This window comes from Lolium perenne, chromosome 6 (assembly GCF_019359855.2).
Source record: "Lolium perenne isolate Kyuss_39 chromosome 6, Kyuss_2.0, whole genome shotgun sequence".
In the NCBI taxonomy this organism is placed as follows: Eukaryota; Viridiplantae; Streptophyta; class Magnoliopsida; order Poales; family Poaceae; genus Lolium; species Lolium perenne.
In genome coordinates, this window is record NC_067249.2 from 270788049 (window position 1) to 270803464 (window position 15416).

At 45.8% G+C, this 15416-nt stretch overlaps 1 long non-coding RNA gene across 2 annotated transcripts; it reads left to right on the plus strand.

Annotated features, from left to right (window-relative positions):
* Positions 1-11022: 11022 nt before the first annotated feature.
* LOC127326790 (uncharacterized) lies at positions 11023-14880 on the plus strand. Of its 2 annotated transcripts, XR_007868121.2 has the most exons (4): positions 11023-11463; positions 11921-12242; positions 12547-12637; positions 13847-14880. It is a non-coding gene; the product is annotated as an uncharacterized lncRNA (long non-coding RNA). The 2 variants fall into 2 exon arrangements; XR_007868120.2 differs by having other exon boundaries at positions 12547-14880.
* The last annotated feature ends 536 nt before the right edge of the window (positions 14881-15416 follow it).

The following is a 15416-nucleotide window of genomic DNA, read 5'->3' on the forward strand; positions in this document are numbered from 1 at the left end:
AAATGGAATGCCTCATATTTTGTTGGTCGGAACAAATATGAACATTTAGAGAAGGCGTCAGTGAAACCAAGTAGGATGCACAAGAGATTGATATTTGTGTCATCGCACCAGGTTCACTGGCCCCTCCTCCAAGTGTATAGGTGACCAAACATTCTAATCATCGGTATTCTGAAAAACCAAAGCAAATGGAATGACGATGGCCTCATACATTGTTGGTCGAAACAAATATGAACATCCCGGGATGGCGTCAGTGAGGCCAGGTAGGATGCACAAGAGATTGATATTTGTGCCATCACACCAGGCTCACTGGCGTCACCCCGGAGTGTACAGTTGACCAAACATTCTAATCATCGGCATTTTGAGATACCAAAGCAAATGGAATGACAAGGGCCTCATACATTGTTGGTCCAAACAAATATGAACATCCCGGGATGGTGTCAGCGAGGCAAGGTAGGATGCACAAGAGATTGATATTTGGACATAACATCATCATACCTAACATCGTAGCTTCATACAATTTAATATAGAATTCAAACAACACGAAGCAACGAAGATAGAGTTGACAACACTCTAAGTTCTAACTATCGGTGTCCGAGCCGGATTCGCCGGTGTGGGGGTAGTGCACACGGCAGGCGGTGTCGTCGAACACCTTGATGATCATCTCGCCGTCCCCCTCGTACAGGGAGGTTTGGATTTTAAGGTACATCTTGCCCTGCCCGTCGAACAGGACCTCCACGGACCAGCGGCAGAAGTTGCAGCTAGCCTCCCGTAGCTGCAAGTGCGCCGGCTCGACGCCGTCGACGAACTCGGCGAACTTGTCCGGTAGCCTCTTGATGCCGAGTGGGTCGTCGTCGATGCGGAGGAGGAACTCGAAGCAGCGTTCCTCATGCGAAGACGAGGAGGATGCAGGTGACGGTGACCGTGGGGCCCTTGCTGCTCCACCGCGGCGGCCCCTTCCCCGGCCCCGGGGGCGCCCAGGACCGCGGCCTCGACCGCCTCGCCGGCCACCGGGACCGGCCATCCTACATGTTTACATTTTTGAACCATATTACGATCCATTCCACTAACAAAATTGGGCATGACCTATGCTAATTTATGTACATATGAGTGCCCCATTTTCGCCGAAACGGAAATGAATCAACATTTCGGCGATAATGGGCAACTCTGTCGATCCCTCCACAAGAATATGTCACCATATACACCAGCTGAGCACCATGGCACATGTACACCAGCTGAGCTAGTAGCAGCTAGTAGCAGCAGCAGCTAGCAGCATGCATCAACAGCAAGCAGCAGCAAGCTAGTAGCAGCAGCAGCTAGCAGCATGCATCAACAGCTAGCAGCAGCAACTAGCTAGCAGCATGCATCAACAACAAGCAGCAGCTAGCATCTAGCAGCATGCTCACCGTGAGTCGCGTGGAGTCACTGAGAGGCAAGGTGTTGCTCCGGGTCGAGGAAGATATGGCAGCGACGGTCAGGTGCTGAAGTTCCAGGGCTGTGAAAGAATGACAATATGGTAAGAAAATGAATGACAATATGGTAAGTTCCAGGGCTGTGAAAGAATGACAATATGGCAGCTACCTGTCTGCAAGTGCGGCGGCGGTCCTCTGCGGCGGCGTCAGCGGTCGAGGGCGGCGCGGCGTGCTTCTCCAGCTGCTGCTCCAAGGTGTGCGTGGAGGTCAGGGCGGCGCGGCGTGCAACAACTAGTGTTGTAAACATCAAAATAAACACTATGAGCATCAACCCTTCACTCTGATCCCAAATTATATGCATTTGAATGGAAAAATAGTAACAAATCAGTATAAAATGTGAACTTCAAGAACCTAGCAGCAGCAGTAATCAACCTAGCAACCTAGCAGCAGCAGCAAGCAAAAAATACCCAATTTTACAGCCCTAGAGCAGCAGCAAGCAAAATATACCCAATTTTACAGCCCTAGAAGCAGCAGCAAGCAAGCAAGCAACCTAGCAGCAGCAGCAGCAAGCAAACAACCTAGCAAGCACATAGCAGCAGCAGCAACAAGCAAACAACCTAGCAAGCACATAGCAGCAGCAAGCTAGGACTCTTATCTCACATACAGCCAAAGCAGATTTAAAATTACAGTCCAACAACTTAACTCACAAATAGCCAGAGCACTAGGCTAAAATGATCAACTATCTAATGCATACATAGTACAATAGAATTTCATTGAAGATAGAGTCGGCAATATCAGATACATAATAGTCAGTAGCTTAAAATCACTAGATATCTACTAGAGCAGCCAAATACAGACACAGAACTAGATATGAACAAGCCCACATTCAAGTATGGTTTCACCTTTTCCTCATATTTTCTTAGAGTGGAATACAAGTTCAATAATCATTAGCTATTCAGGATTTTCGTAATGTAATGTTATTTATTACACAACAGAGTCATATATTCACTCAATACTGCTTGATATATCAATGTAAAATACCTTAAACAGAGAAATATATTGACCATCTTTCTCCTCATCTTGAATTTTTGGGTAAATTGGTTGGTGCATTCAAATTTTTCAGCTGCTAAACCTACTACATATTTACCATGAAGTTCTTTGATCAGCCAAATTTTCAAACCACTAAACCTACTGTCAATATAGTGCCATGCTTCTTCTTCATTACTAATTCTTTTGCAGTTAAATCAACAGTAGTATGTTAAAATTTCCTAAACCTAAATTTGCTACTACCACCTAAACCTAAATTTCCTAAACCTAAATTTGCTACTGCCACCTAAACTAAATGAAACATAAATAACACACAGTAATTCATAGTAGTTTCAAAACAAAAAAAATCCCACGAAGTAGAACAGAAAAATCACACACGATGCATCAGATCTGACCAAAATCGAATTTGTAATCTCTAATGTTGGATCCCCAAAGTACTGTGGCTGCTGCTGCATGCCATGGAGTCGAACTCCTTCAACCCGATCTGCCAAGGGCGAGGGTGTGCTCGGTGGAATGGTGGAGTTGGGCGAGGCGGCGCGCGGATGACGGGGAAGGCGGAGTCAGGCGGGGGTGACGCTGTACGGCGGAGTTGGGCGGCGAGGAGCAGGGACAGCGGAGGTGGCGTCAGCGCGTGGACGGCGGCGGCGGTGGCGCAGGAACCCTACCGATGTCGCTCTGTTTGTCGCTACCGAAAAAGAAGACGGCGGGCGGAGGGAGACGCAGGGAAGAGGGAGGAGGTACCTGTCGCCGCCGGGAGGGGAGGGCGTCGCTTGTGTCGGGGTGGCGAGGAGAGGAGGGCGTCGCCGGGGTGGTGAGGGCGTCGCTCGCGTCGGAGAGGAGGCCGCCGTCGTCGGAGAGGATCGATTGGGGAATTAATGGGGAATGGGGAATGGAGATGGTCGGGATTTGGCTAAGTCCCCGACCCCCCCTAAGCAATGGCGCACTGCTAGGGGTGCGCCACAGTGACGCTTAGCAATGGCGCACCACTACGGGTGCGCCACTACGATTTTAGGATAGGGTCAAAACGAATTTGGCTCCTACTGTTGACAAGATCCGCACCGTACCGCAGTGGCTAGCTATCTGTCCCCTGTTTGGTTAACCCTGGCCGGCCAGGTTCGAACCCTGGCGGCCCCAATTTTTTTCCCTTTTTTTAAATTGATTTAATACTATAATAAATAGCATAATACACCAACATAAAAGGCATAAATAATTATAATTATGTAGAATATCCAAAAATATGAATTATATGTCTATTTTGATCGGTACAATGTGTAGATTAACAATATGACATCCATTATTCATACAAGTAAATGATACATAATTATCTTTTCACAATCTTCTTGCCCTTCTTTCTCGCGGTTGAATAATTTAGCCCCGGAACTCCTAGACTTCTTCTCTTGAATGGACGGCCTTTAGGTAGGGTGGTCCTGCTTCTTCTTGTTGTGTATGGTTCTTCATCATCGTCGTCGTCATCTTCCATCTTCGGATCGCCGTACTGGTCAAAGTCTAGCTCGTTGGCGGCTCCATCCATTCCGATGATGCTCCTTTTGCCTCTCCTCACGACAACACGGCTGGGCTTTTGCGGGTCGGTAATGAAAAAGTATTGGTCCACTTGGGAAGCTAGTACCCATGGCTCATATTTCGCGGTGACCTTTGCGCCCGCTGTCTTGGATTTGGCTTCGGGTATAACCATGGTGGTGAAATGTCGGTCTTCTTTTACGACGTTCTTGGCCCACCTGACACGGAACATCGGCACATTCTCTCCGGCGTAGCTCAGATCCCAGATCTCCTCGATCTTTCCGTAGTATCTCTGCTTGATGTCACCGGTGTAGGACTCCATCGTTACCCCGGAGTTCTGATAATCGCTCTTCATGTCCTTTTCCTCGGTGTAGAATGTGTAGCCGTTGATATCGTACGCCTGAAATGTCATCAGGTTGTGTTCGGCGCCTGTGACAAAGGCGAATATGAGTTTTTCTTCCTTGAAGAATCCTCGTCTATAGGGTACGTCAGCATCTTGTCCTTGAACCACCGCGTGAAGGTTGAGTTGTGCTCTTTGATTATATCTCCGTCTGTCCTCTGTTGGCCCTGATCACTGTACGTCTTTGCGATGAAGGTTTTGTGCTCTACCACCCAAGGATCGACCACGTCTATGTGTTGTAGCGCGACTAGGTTTGCTCTTTCAAAGTCGGCGATTCGACCCTTGAAGTCGACATGCATTTCGCGGCTACCGTCGCGGTGACCCCATCCAGCGAGCTTCCCGAGATGCCTGTTCTGGGCAGGCCAACGGGGTTCTCGATTTCTAGATAACTCGTGCGAAGGAGATGCACTCTTCGGTCGTAAAGCCCTTGGCTATGCTTCCGTCTGGACGTGCCACATTGCGAACGTACCCTTTGATGACACCATTCATCCTTTCGAACGGCATCATGCTGTGCAGGAACATCGGCCCCAGTTGGATGATATCCTCCACGATATGTACCAGCAGATGCACCATAACGTCGAAGAAAGCGGGCGGGAAGTACATCTCAAGCTCGCACAGTATCACCACGATCTCTTCCTGTAGCCTTCTAAGTTGCCTCACGCCAACAGACTTCCGAGAGATGACGTCGAAAAAGTTGCATAGGCCAAAAAGCGTTTCACGGACGTGCGCGTCCATGATCCCACGGATTGCAACCGGAAGTATCTGCGTCATCGCACGTGACGGTCGTGAGACTTCATCCCGCTGAACCTCGCTTCGCTTTGTCTAGGTACTGCTTATCTTCCCGCGTAACCGTAGGGAAGTTTTACTCCAAGGAGACAAATCGAAAAACTGCTCGATCTCCTTCTGACTTAGAGTGAAGCACGCGGGGGGGCAGTAATATTCAATCTTTTTGGCATTTTTGCCCTTGCGACGACTTTGCGTGTCCTCCGCCTCATCATCGTCATCGTCATCATCATCATCATCATTAGGGCGTCCCGCGTGAAGCTCCTCCCTGATCCCAATTGATTGCAAGTCGTACCTTGCTTTCGGCCCATCTTTGGTCTTCTCTGGCATGTTGAGGAGGGTACCAAGCAGACTCTCGCACACGTTCTTCGTGATGTGCATGACATCAAGGCTGTGAGGCACACGGAGGATCTTCCAAGACGGCAAGTCCCGAAAAGCAGACCTCGTCTTCCATACCTTAAGCGGCGGCTCTGGCGCCTTTCGCTTCTTTCCGGCGGTGGGCACTCTTTCCAATTTTTCAATAGCTCGTCTATTTGCTCGCCGCTTCTCGTACGTGGCCGTCTTCGGGGTTCGTCTTGACCATCGAACAGATCCTTGCGTTTCCTCCATGCGTCGTCCTCGCGAAGCCACCTTCGATGTCCCATGAACACCATTTTCGAGGACTCGGGATCTCTATCTAGCTGGCGGTACGTTGTGTCGTCCATGCACACAGCGCATGCATTGAATCCGTGGACCACCTGCCCCGCGACATATCCGTAACCGAGAAAGTCGTGCAATCGTCGTGAGTGGTGCGGCTCTCATAGGGAAATATTCTTCCGCGGCGGCGTCCCACGTATTGGCGGCGTGTCCCATAGCGTGGCTAGCTCCTCTTTCGAAGCCCCATATACAGATTGATGTCGTTCCCTGGTTGTTTCGGCCCTTCAATTAGCATACTCATTTGAATGTACTTCCTCTTCATGCACAACCAGGGGAGGTTGTACATCCACACAAACACGGGCCAGGTGCTATGCGTGCTGCTCTGGCTGCCAAACGGATTGACTCCATCGGTGCTCGCGCCCAGCCTTATGTTCCTAGGATCGTCCCCAAATTCTGGGTACTCGAGGTTCAACGCATTCCACTGGCTAGCATCCAAAGGGTGTCTCAACATCCTGTCCTTTTTCTTTTTGTCCGGATCATCTGCGTCATCTTCTACCTTCCTCATCTCCGCGTGCCAGCGCATTAGCTTTGCTTGCTTAGGATCCGCGAAATACCGCTGCAGACGAGGAGTGATCGGAAAGTACCACACCACCTTCCGAGGAGCTTTCTTCCCCTTCTTGTACCGACTGACGCCGCACACCGGACATATGGTACACGCCGCGTGCTCGTTCCGATAAATGATGCAATCGTTCAAGCACACATGATATTTCACATGCGGTAAATCCAGAGGACACACGATTTTCTTGGCCTCCTCGATACTAGTCGGACACGTGTTACCTTTGGGAAGACGTTCCCGCTGAATGACATGTTGTCGTTGAAGGATGTGTCGGTCATTTTGTGCTTTACCTTCATCTCCAGTGCCATGAGCGTTACTTTCAAAGCGGGTATCCTCCGGCCTGCATCCTTCATACAATGGAGTAACCGCGTCTACCTCCAGTTGATCCATCTTGGCTTTCTCTCGGGCGGCAGCTCTGCGTTACTCGTGCAGCTGAGAAGCAGCTCTTGAAGATAAGGGTCCTGCACCCAGTCCATCGACGATGGTCCGTCGTCTTCATCTTCATGATCGTCATGATGACCTCCATCTTGATCTTCCTCATCATCAGGTCCAGGATCTCCTACATTGTGATCATGATCATCTCCGGGATCTTCTACATCCTGATCATGCCCGAGATCTTCTACATCCTGATCACCTCCTTCCTTATTTCTTGTTGAAATCCCATGGACAAATTCATAATCATCTTCGTCGCCTTCCCACCGATAGCCATCCATGAAACCACGCATGAGAAGGTGGTCCCGCACCATATCGGCTTTAGGGTCCATAAGGCTCGTCAGCTTGCATCTTCGACACGGACATCTTATCTCCTTTTGGTTATTTCTAATCATCTCGGCTGTCGCGGCTTTCAAAAACCTAGCCACAACGCCTTCGCTCATCATGCGGACCATGGTCGCACATGGGTATAGAGAAAATGGATATCTTAGCATACCAAAAGAAAATTTTGGCATGACCTTCCCTAAAAATAGGACATATGTATATGCGAGTATGCCCACTATTCGCCGAAACGGAAATGAATCAACGTTTCGGCAAAATATTGGCAACTCCATCGCATTTCAAATCCCTGCAAACAAACACATGCAACACATGTGTGGATCGGAGGCTTTGCATATACAACACATGTGGAGGCTTCGCATACAACACACATGCACGTGATCGAGACGCTTTTCGCGCATGCGCACAACACATGAGCTTCGCATAACATATGTGCACACACACGTGTGTGTGCAAGACGATCGAAACCGGTCACACACAAAGCATAAAACCAACAAAGTTACCGATACGGCGAGACCTAGAGTGTTGGATGAGGTAAAAAGTTGAGATTGAGTAGGGTATTGAGCTAAGAAAGCTTCACCATTACTTACCTATGAAGAAAATTAAGTTTACCAACTTAATTTTGGTGAATGAAGAGGTCAAAATGAGGTGGAAAGGAGGGGCAACACGACCAGATCCAGATTTGGTGGGAGATGGTGGTGGAAGAGTGTTTGGGGAAAGTGGGTGGCACATGTGAGTGGAGGGTGAAAAGCAGGAAATGGTCCCAGGTTAGCAGTGGCGCACCACATAGCCGTGCGCCATCGCTAGGGTGACATAGCAATGGCGCACCGCTAAGTGGTGCGCCATCGCTCGCCTCTCATCTCTAAAGGGGCTCGCCACCCCCAAGCGATGGCTCACCTAATGACATGCGCCATAGGTAACCTATGTAGCGATGGCGCACCACGCAGTGCGCCATTGCTAAGCCTATCATCTCTAAACGGTTTCTCGGACACCTCCTAGCGGTGGCGCACCTCTACAACGTGCGCCATAGGTAAGGAATGTAGCGATGGCGCACCCGGAGACGTGCGCCACTACTAGGTTGGGGGAGGACACTCCTCCTGTCACCACTTACTTATGGCGCACCAGAATCAAGGTGCGCCACTACTACTTTTGTAACAGTGGCCCACCGTTTTGTGGTGCGCCACTGCTAAGTAGTAGTGGCGCACGGCAGCCATGGTGCGCCACTGATGGCAGTCTTACGGCTAGGCCTTTTCCTAGTAGTGATATTGTAATCATTCTTAAGTAAATTCACCTTGCTAAGTTAAAGTATATTGGCTACAAAAAAGGATTTACAAATCTTTTATGTGCAAGTTATTCTTCAAATGTGTCAAAATAAATGATGGATGTATAGGAATCTTTTATTTGATAGGAAAATATTGATAAATAAAACATGAGACTAACACTATGTGAAATATAGTACTCACAATTTTGCATACTGTCAATGTCATATTGTATTAGGAGTAATAAAAAGGAACGCTTCGTTTTTATTTGACTAGCAAAAGTGCCCATACGATGCAATGGGTTTAAAGTAAAATCCAAATGGTTACAGACCTAGAAAATAATATGGTGTAATTTAGCACTCAAAAATTCTTTCGCTTTGATTTTTTTTGGTTTGTACCATTTTATATATGTTAGCTGTTGTTTTAAATTTTAAATCGCAATAAAAATAACGCACGTTGAAAAAATTTCAAGTTCATTTTAAGATAACATACATGTCGTAGCTCATAGGGTCAAAAAAGGTGTTGCAATTAGCTACAAAACAATAAAAGTACAGTATATATCTTCCCGTAAAACGACAACAACAGTGACACTATATTTACGGGTACATCTGCGCCAAAGTAGACATATGTCTCTCGTCATATGTCATTTTTTTACCTAACTTCTTTAAAAAAATATTTAATAACATTTCCTATCAGTGTTGTTTTCTCTTTACTTTTCCTAATCTTGTGAGCTTGCTTAAGGAAGCATCAATTTTATCTGCATGATGGCTGGTAGCAAACACTGCAGCCCCTTCACCTCATGATCATGGACGTGAGCATTGAGCAGACGTGAAAATTGAAGTGAAAGATGAGAAGCACGGGCAGAACCCTATCTCTCATAAGCAGCTTTCTGTATCCCTGAAACAACTCGCTCAAGTCCAACTCTGCACACGTAATATGCTCACGCATAGGCAGTTTTGGAGTGTCTGACGTGAACAACAGCGCCACTTATATCTGTCGCTGCAGAGCACCTTCTATGGAAATAGGCGTGAGATTAACGGTGCAGCGTGCTTGTCACTAAAGAACATCGATGGCCTAACCTTCAGCAGAAAACATCGCGACCTGCTAGTCCAAGCCGGCCTCTCCCGAGGCAGAGCCTCTGGGACGTCGACCATGCTGTCGTCCAGCGTGCATCAGCAGATGGCAGAAGTTCTCCATTGTGACCTGCTACATCACCTGCTCTACCATCCCCAACACTGGCTGCCACTACAGCCGCACCGGCGCCGCTAACCTGAAGCTTCGGGTAGACACCAAATCCGTCATGTTTGTGCAGCGGCCAAGGTCGGCGATGAATGCGGTCGAGTTCCTCTTCTCCCTCCTGGCCCTCGCCGTCGGTACCACCATGACGTAGAAGCTATTTGGGGTGGCCTCCATGGTCGGCAACGCCTGCGAGGCTGCGAAAACTCGATGCAACACTAACATCCTTCCTGGAACAATTCATCCAACGTACTCACGCTTAACGTTATCAGCCTCGTCCTCTCGCATGGACCTTGTAATTGTCTCAGCAGCTACTTGGAGACAGGATCTGGACAACATCATGCAGGAAACCGCCTCCGCATGCGCATAGCCCTCGACTTCAGCCTTGAGGAGCGCCTGCTAGTATTATCTGAGAGGACATGTACATGCCGGCAACAGCGGAACGACACCAAACATAAGCAGCTATCCAGGCTCCTCCTCTATCGCTGCTACAGACATGATATTATATGATCGCAGGGAGCTCGCCTTCACCGCTTTCGCGCCCTCGCCGAAATTGTTCCGCCGTGTCCTCAATCAGAGGCCCAACAATTTCGCCGCATAAGGGATGGGCCGCCTGCTATGCTTATCCGCGGTGCCTGGGGTTGCTTATATCGGCAACTGAATTCATGGAGTCCATGTTTGTATCGATGGGGGTCATCCTCCAGATCGTGGTTCTGCTCTACACGAATCGTCTCTGTTGTAGTCCTGTCATGACTCATGACCTTCCAATCAGGATCTTGCCCATTGGCCCACGTCCTAGAATTTGAGAAAGAAGCGGATGGAGAGATTGAGTGGGCAAGGACGACGTACGAAACCAAAATCAACACATGGACGTGGACGGAAAAGACATTAAAAAAAACGTTTGGTTTGTTACTTATGGGTGGCATGGTGGGTAATTTTCCTCCATTTTTCAGGGTATATTCAAGTTGGACAATGACCGAGGGAGAAACCCTTTTGCTTTTCTTTACTATTAAATGGGAGTTGGTCGTTTGACACTCAACGCACTTTGATGGTCATCATTGGAATCATCTTGACCGTCCAACTTTTATCTCGCATCTCCACTTGATATCTAACCATCCATGTATCGTTGTGTGTCTGTGCCCATCATGGTCATTAACGCTCAATCAAATCAAATCAAACGAAATATGCTTGCCGTTTTCCCCCAAAAGCTACCAAATCAGATCATTTATTCCCTCGTTATAAATTTTAGAAAAAGGAAGGACATTGCCAAGGATCAGATCGTGAACGCTCAGGCTACAATGCCACATCTCCCACCCCGATGGACGGGACACATCAATCGGCGCCACCTCCTAGATCCTGGATCATCGTTCTGCACCGACGCTGCCGAGTAGCGGCTCAACAATTTCCCGCCAGCGAGACAGCAGCTAGGCGCCTCAGCGTCATCTCGGGGCTGAAGGCAGCAGCTCGATGTCCAGAACGTGGACATGTACACCTTTGGAGTGTCCCTGGAATTCTCTGTTTCTCACTTTCTCTACTCCCTCTCTCCCGTGAATACCGCCGCCGCCCTCCACCATTCCCGCACACGCCAGCCGCCTCTATCTCTCGTGCAGCCCATTCGCCGGTGTACGGCTCCCGCAACCCCAGCCGCGACGGCCCTGCCACTCTCCCCACCGACACCGTTGTGGAACCGGCCAGATCCGTGCTCGCCCGTCACTACCGACGAAAGCATGTCCAAGAGTACCCTCCGGCGAGCTCCAAGTTTCCAGGAGGACCAATCCCGTTTCCAAGGTCCAAGATGAGGCGTTTCAGTCTCCCAGATCTGTTTCTTTCTTCATGCTAGATTTTTGGCTCGCAATGATCAAATGGGCATGATTAGCTTTCCTTGCTCTTACAAATGTAGTTACAGCCCAATGGATTTGGTTAGATTTTTGTGAGATCCCCACTTGATTCCTCTTCCAGTGATAAGGAAGCCGTTGGATCTCTAACTTTACTATTGTGTTCATCCTTTAAAAAATCATGTTCTAGCAGATCCCTAATCCCACCTCTTTTTGGTCATGAACAAAAAATTGTTTCTACTAGCTTTCAATTTTTTTTTTGTTTCTACTACTGTTTGTAAAAGGGAAACATGAACTGGTAAAAATAATATTTACCTCATGCTTGATGTTCATGGCAGCGGTAGCACTGCTAGATATATTAAGGATTTCAGAGTAAGTGGTGGATAAATTGGAGGTGTTTTTTTTTGCAGTAAACATGAAAGTATGCTGAAGGGCCTCTTTGCATTATAGAGAAGTGGCTGCACAGATCTTGATGCAAAAATGAACGTTCAGGATAGGACAGGGACGCCCACATATATGTAGCATGGGATTTTCAGGGAAGAATCCGGCCAAGACCGAGGTCACCGTAATCCGCCAGGAAGAAGCATCTTACACCGTATTGCAGGGACCTTGTCACCTTGGGCATTCTCAATACGTTGTTGCTTGGGTTTAACATGTTCTAGAGTGCCACTACGGTCACTCTGTATCTCGTCGTCCTACACTTCCAAGGATGGCTGCCGCTCCATCGAGAAGGTAACGGATTGATTGCTGCTTGCGTCTTCGGTTGTCTCTCTGACTACAGTTAAACTACATGTGTATAAAATTAATTGTTTTATTCACTTTACGGTTGATCCAAATTAGATTAGCCAGTATGTTCTTTTGTGAAACTGAAATTCATATTGCAATCATTTACTCTAATGTCATAAATTTGGTAAATGAATGAAAACTCCATGCATGTCCAACTCTCTGCTATTATCTGCCTACTATCTGGGCTGGCACCTCCAAGTTGGTGACCGTGAGTTGGGTATAATGACCTATATTTTCTTCTGGAATGCAGATGCAGAGATGAACCAAACACCCTTTTATGATATGATTTAGAAGTATTTTGATTACATAGCGGAGGAGCTCAATAACCTACAGAAACAGAGGTACCCTAGATGTTTATGAGATCTTTCGTGTTTGACATATGCAACACTGCCGCATCAACTATTTTAATAAATTTAGGATTAGGATCATTTGTTTGGATACGTTTTCAATCACTGCAACGCAGATGCATGCTGTCAATTTTCTAAAAATATGGGTGTGTTTCTGACTTCCTCCCATAATGGCATAATTATTTAAGATTCTTGCTTAATTGAGGGCAATTGTTTGACTTTTAGAGTGGTTTTATGCATAATTAACGCCATACTTAATTTTTTCAGGATCATGTCTCGTGTAGATTGAAAACCTAAAATGACGCAAATTCAGTCAATGTAGCTCACAAAAAAACTTAGTATTTGCTACGTATTGGATCTATTTGCATGGTGTTTACAAAGTTTTGGAAGGATCCAAAAACTGGAAATCAACATATCTAGATTTTGGCAAAATTGTGTCGGTATATATGTTGCCCAATGCTCGGATCTATGGATAATTTATAATTGTTATTTTGAACCTTACCTGATCAATGACTCAAATTTCATACGAGATAAGTCTTGTTCATGTCTAGCTATATCAGTTAAGTATGCACATCTTACAAGTTCAGAACACTTCTTGTTGCATTCAGTAATCTATGGTGCCATATTTACGCTTAATGCCTTATGACGAATTCTTGGAAGCCATGTCAATTCAAGTATATTAATTTACCTCAACTGTGTCACCGGAGGCATGCATTTACAAAGTAATATGGGATTTTTAATGAACCTTTAGAAAACTCTGAGGTGCATACCATGTTGCCATTTTTGTGTTTGAGTTGCTCTCTTTTGTTTCACCTATGCGGATTAAATTAACCCTTATGTGGACAGATCATTCAGAAGCTTTTGGAAATTCATTTACTGTGGCAAAATCTATTCAAAGAGAAATGTAGAAAATAGTTCCTCTATACATAGTCCTAAAGGACTGAGAAGAAAGACGACGCTGAAAAGACTAATGAAAAATTCCTAACATCTTCTATGATACTTAGCATCAATAAAGCAAATATCTGATTTAATCCTTTAACATCGACCGGGAGTAATGATTTTCTCATCCCAACGGACATGTAGCAAGTGCAAGCGCCATGATCCATGTCAAATAATAGTGCAAGACTAATGTTGTGGAGTTCATTTCGCTATGCAATCAATGTTGACATGTACACTAATGACTATTTTGAACATCTAATTTAGATCTCTCTCCTTGTGATGAATACTCTTTACTGCCTGCCTTCATGAGTCCACTCCCTCCTGAAGTCATGACCCCATGAAAATTAATTCCGACGGATCTATAGTTTGAAGGTGCAAGGCGTCATGGAAGCGCTCCAACCAGGCTTAGTAACTTATTTGCCTCATCATTTTGCCAATCAATATCCATATAAATAATAGTGACTTAAGATCATACTTGGCATGTAAGTTGAGCGATGGCATGGGAAATAAATCTAAGGATCTTAGAGCTCCACCGATTATGTAGATTTGTCACCAAGTACTTGTCAGTATATTTCTCGACATTTGCGTTTCAAATACTTTTCCACTTGTAATTGCTGTCAAAAATTTATTGTCTGCCTTTTAACTTTAATTTCTCAAAAATATTCTAGCAGAACATAATGATGATGAAAAGGATGTTTGGACTTGGGGCAGTAATTACAATACCAATAAGGTATACAATGAAATTATAGGAGCTGAGAGTGCGCCAACACCATTTAAATGTATATGGAAATCGTGTTGTCTTTCTAGACATAAAATTTTCTTCTGGTTATTGCGTCTTGACAGACTAAACACTTATGACATGATGGTTCGCAAGAACTTCTTTGTTTAGTGCAGCAGTTGTGTGTTATGTCAGGAAGGAGACGTGGAAACAAGGCCTCACTTGTTCTTTCAATGTCAATTCAGTCAAGAGTTTTGGTGGATGCTAGGCATCGAATGGAATGTAGAGCTACAGTTCAATGAGATGCTCGCAGATGCAAAACAAAGGCGTAACTTTCCATGTTTTAAGGAATCCCTAATTGTTGGCTGTTGGAGCTTATGGAACCACATAAACAATCACATATTCGAACACACAGACATACAAAAAACATATGTTTTCAGATGTTCAAAGAGTACTTTAGACTTGTCATGCTAAAAGCGAAGCCAGGGCTCAAGGAAGGAATGCAACAATGGCTGGATAATCTATTTTGTCTTAGTTTTTTTCCGTATGTAAATAACCATCTGTAATTTTCCCATTCTATAAATGAAAATGGCGCAGTAGGGGCTTTCCCTACTGTTTTCGCTCAAAAAAAAAATTTAATTTCTCAAGAGAATTGTGTCGCGGTAAAATTATCAGAATTTTCACTTGTGCGTAGGTAATAACCTAATGTCCTATTCTGATAGATGATTTCTTATCTATTGGCATTTGCAGTTTGCATAGATAGGGAAGGAGGATGAGGCTCTAGAGGGTTAAGGGTACTCTTTCACTGGATTTTGATATAATTCATCGTACAAGCCTTCCAATTATCTATATTGTTCTTTAGAGTGCAGTGGAAACCTTTTCCGCCTATTATTCCTTTAGTGTAGTGAGCCAAGTCTCATCTTCTTTTTTATTTTGCAATGCCACAACTTTGCACTACAAATCTTTATGGACAATGAGTATTGCACACTCACTTCAATTATAATATTTTTAATTATATTTTGAAGATCTGCAGTTTGCTGCTTGTGGGTGCACTACAATGACACTCGTAATTTCTCTATTTGTATTCTTTGATCTGAATTGGAGATGTCATCCCAT